Consider the following 4,832-nt stretch of genomic DNA (forward strand, 5'->3'; position numbering starts at 1 on the left):
TGAGCAGGAAATAAGGTAAAAAGAGTAGTAAATCATAGATTGGAAATCTTGAGTGCATAATGATTTCAGCAATCAAAATTTTCAATACAGTGATCATAACAGTTTCAGGGTCCCACCCCTGTTTTTTATTCATTTGAATTCTGAAGTGTTCTAAACTGATTTTACCAGCAAAGTTAAAGTCAATATAAAAACCAAAATTTATCAGTGTTTTACCTTCATCAAAATTGACATTGTGTGTGCGTTCCGAAAGTGCTATTTCTAGGGCAACCTATGCCCGATTTTAATCAGCTCAATAGACAATACGAAGTTTTGTAGTAAACATTATAGTGTAGTGTCATGTATCTATGGTTTATCCATATCAGTGAAGAAAGTAAAATTATCAGTTCAGTAGATTTTCTGGTTCTAAAATTTACCATATTGTGCAGTGTTACTACATGTTGTTTTGCATGAACGTACATCAACTTGTACAGGGAAGAAACTCAGTTAATGCCTAATTAGGCTGGCGACCGTATTATTAACAAATTGGTAGCATATTCTGTGTTGTTTCTTGTCCATCCTGATGTGTAGTTGCATTTCCGACTTGCTTGATATATCATTGTTATTACAGAGTGGGTGTAAGTCTGATTTGCCTCCATTCAAGTACACGCGGTCAATATCCATACAAAAATCCTTTCTCATAAGGTGAAGCACGCCAACTTACCATAGTACAGGCTTTAATGAGTATCGTGTGCCCCACAAGCGCAGCGTTACAAGGTCATCTCCCATAAACTCGAGCGACAGTATTATTTTATGATATTGTGGCAGTCACACGACTAATGTACACCCACACTAAATAACACTGTCACGATAAGGTGATTTAGGTCCAAAATTATCATCTTGATAAAGACGCATGCGACAGGCGTTTCACTCGCAGTTTTCGGACAGGTGATGAAGGCGTTTGTAACACACAAACAGTGCGACGTATTTCTCCTCTTGTGTTCTACAACAAGCGTGGGACCCAGTCTAACTGCAGGCTGCCTACACAATTTGGAGCATTATCTCGGATTAACTAACAGCGAAATACCACTCTACTGGAGCCAGTTACTGTGGATGAGCTTTATAACAGGGTGGGAATCGCCCGGTCCCGGTAATTTCGCAATACAATTTTATATAAATGATGACTAACTGACAACCTCAGCTGCCGACAGGTGTTGTTGATATACCTCGATATGGACAGCTGACAATGCGTGCCCCGACCGGGACTCGAACCCGGGACCTCCTGCTTACATGGCAGACGCTCTATCCATCTGAGCCACCGAGGACACAGATGAATAGCGCGACTGCAGGGACTTATCCCTTGCACGCCTCCCGTGAGACTCTTACGGGAATCGCCAAAGCGTGCGCGAGTAATGAGTGGGTGGGCAAATGTCTATAAGGTACATTACATATGTAGAATTGTGGACAGTTGGGAATGTGAGTCTCATGGGAGGCGCTATTCATCTGTGTCCTCGGTGGCTCAGATGGATAGAGCGTCTGCCATGTAAGCCGGAGATCCCGGGTTCGAGTCCCGGTCGGGGCACGCATTTTCAGCTATCCACATCGAGGTATAACAACAACACCTGTCGGCAGCTGAGGTTGTCAGTTAGTCATAATTTATTCCAGGGAAAAGCTGCACGGTCATCAACAGTAACTGTTCTTTCGAGAACAAGTTACTGTCTTCGTATACAATTTTATATGACATCCTGTCATTTAGTCTGGGCGCGCAGTAGGAAAAAATCTGTAAGGAAATCCTCAGAGGCGTAGTACCACCGCCACAATACACGCACACCGTAACTGTGCTCATATAAAAAAAAAAAAACCGAAATTCTGCAACCGATAATACGCGACATGAGCCGCGAGATTTTCCAGTCGCAGTTTTGTGGGTGAAGTAAGAGGATCTAATGTAAGGGCGTGGGGCTGCAGCTGAGACCTTAATACCTTTAGTGGCAAAGCAGAAACGTGAACTGCCGTGTTCGTGCTGGATGAGAGAGTGGATTAGGTGGCGGTATGATTTTCAAGGGAGCAAGAATCTCACTGTAGACCTTGTGATGGAAAATTCACAACAGTACCGTAATTTCATGAGAATGACAGAGGTGAAGGTGAAAGAATTATTCCTTATAATTTGACCCAAAAGCGTCAAGCAATACACTGTTATGTGTAAGTCCGTAGTGTTACAGACAGATGGCTAGTGAGAAACATTTTTAGGATCAGGGCCGTTTATTCTCTTTAATATTTCATGCCGTAAAACTACACTCCAATAACGCTACACCTGATTTCACCTTCACATCCACTCTCGTGTTCAAGAGCCAAGTAGAGCTGACATCTGATAAATGATGCGATTCTGCTCTTACATCCATTATTTGAACGTATTTGCTTCTATTAACTTAAGGATGAAGTCGCCGGTTCCTGAAGATCTGTCCCTGAACATCCAATCTAGTAATACAATCAATAAATACCACGTCATAGAAAACTGTAGATACAGCAGCATTAATTTAAGTTAAACGGCAATTTTCCGAGTTACATAAGGAACGTAACGTCATTTGTTTTCCCTACGTTAATTAATGTACGGCGGTAAGTCACCAGCAACGTAGTTATAAAATTTTATTGTAATCAAATAGGAAACTTACAAGAACATCATTTTTGGACACAATCTCCTTGCGCTTCAACGCACTTGGTCCATCGTTGTACAAGCTTCCTGATGCCCTCATAAAAAAAATGGTTCACATGACTCTGAGCACTATGGGACTTGACATCCGCGGTCATCAGTCCCCTAGAACTTAGAACAACTTAAACCTAACTAACCTGAGGACATCACACACATCCATGCCCCGAGGCAGGATTCGAACCTGCGACCGTTGCGGTCGCGCCGTTCCAGACTGTAGCGCCTAGAACCGCTCGGCCATCAGTTTTCCTGCGGACGGTTGGGCCTTGAACTTTTTCTCGCATGGCGAATTTTGATGTTTCCATTCCATTCTCTGCAGTTTACTCTCCGGCTCGTAATGATCGATGTTTCGTCACCAGTAATGATCCTGTCTAAGAAGTTGTCTCCTTCGTTGCTATAGCGATCCAAATGTTTTTTGCTGATATCGAAGCGCGTTTGTTTATGCAGCTGTGTGAGTTGTTTTGGGGCCCATCTTGCACAAACTTTATGATTTCGTAGGCAGAACAGTGCATACGATGTGCCACTTCGTCAGTAGTTAATCGTCTGTCCAAATTATTTCACGTGAACGCTCAATGGTTTCTTCATTCGTAGCGGTAAACGGTCGTCCGGTTGCTTCATCGTGCGTAACACTTGTGCGACCATTCCGAAATTTTTCAGTGAATTCGTAGACAGTCCGTTGTGGGAAAATACAGTTCCCCTACTCTTCTGAAAGTCTTCCATGAATTTCGACCCCTGATCTTTGGCATAAATAGACAGCGGAGCAGCCATGATTAACAGCACGGCAGCGATAACGAAACTAACCTAGCAGCTTGAAAATTGCAAAGATATAACAACGAATAAACATTGCATGCGTCATCAACGTAAAACGCCAGTACTACCGAAATAAATAAAAATATTACTAAATTGCGGATAATAATTGACTTACACTCGTATGTGATAAAGCAACTTTGTCTGTTTCCTCAAATTGTTGATATTTTGGTACATTTCTTCTGCGAATGTGTTAAAACAATTCGGCCATTTCAGCCAGGAAACTTCCCTTTTTATCTGAGTTCCTGTAGTTCAGTTTTTGCGCACTGCACACGAGCAATGGACACAGCATCTCCGAGGTAGCTATCAAGTGGGGATTATCCCGTATGAAAATTTCACGAGTGTACCGTGAATAGCAGGAATGCGGTAAAACATCAAATCTCCGACATCGCTGACGCCATAAAAAGATCCTCCAAGAATGGGACGAACGACGACTGAATCGTTCAACGTGACAGAAGTGCAACCTTTCGCAAATTGCTGCAGATTTCAATGCTGGGCCATCAACAAGTGTCAGCGTGTGACCCACTCAACAAAACATCATCGATATGGGCTTTCGGAGCCGAAGGCCCACTCGTGTACCCTTGAGGACTGCACGACAGAAACCTTTACGCCTAGTCTGGACCCGTCAACACCGACTTTGGACTGTTGATGACCGGAAACATGTTGCCTGGCGGATGAGTCCAAATTGTATCGAGCGGATACACGTATACGGGTATGGAGACAACCCATGGATCCTGCTTGTCAGCGGTGGACTGTTCAAGCTTGTGGAGATTCTGTAATGGTGTAGGGCGTGTGCAGTTGGAGTCATATGAGACGCCTGATACGTCTAGATACAACTCTGACATGTGACACGTACGCGAGCATCGGAATGCCCATTGTGCATTCCGACGGACGTGGGCAATTCCAACAGGGCAATGCGACAGCCCACACGTCTACAATTGCTACAGAGTGGCTCCTGGAACACTCTTTTGAGTTTAAACACTTCCCCTGGCTACCAAACTCCCCAGACATGAACATTGTTGAACATATCTGAGATGCCTTGCAACGTGCTATTAAGAAGAGGTCTCCACCCCGTCATACTCTTTCGGACTTAAGGAGAGCCTTGCAGGATTCATGGTGACAGTCCGCGCCAGCGCTACTTCAGACATTAGTCGAGTCCGTGCCACGCCGTGTTGTGGTACTTCGCGTACTCACGGTTGGTATACCAGTTTCTTTAGCTGTTCAGTGTATGAAGAAGTGAGAATAGTAATGGTACTTTAAAAACACTGTACACTACTGGCCATTAAAATTGCTACACTACGAAGATGACGTGCTACAGACGCGAAATTTAACAGACACGAAGAAG

At 43.8% G+C, this 4,832-nt stretch overlaps 1 non-coding gene across 1 annotated transcript; it reads right to left on the reverse strand.

Annotated features, from left to right (window-relative positions):
• Window positions 1–1,227: 1,227 nt before the first annotated feature.
• On the reverse strand, window positions 1,228–1,301 carry Trnat-ugu. Its single transcript has one exon. It is a non-coding gene; the product is annotated as a tRNA-Thr (tRNA).
• Window positions 1,302–4,832: the final 3,531 nt, after the last annotated feature.

The sequence above is a fragment of the Schistocerca americana genome, chromosome 10 (genome assembly GCF_021461395.2).
Source record: "Schistocerca americana isolate TAMUIC-IGC-003095 chromosome 10, iqSchAmer2.1, whole genome shotgun sequence".
Classification (NCBI taxonomy): domain Eukaryota; kingdom Metazoa; phylum Arthropoda; class Insecta; order Orthoptera; family Acrididae; genus Schistocerca; species Schistocerca americana.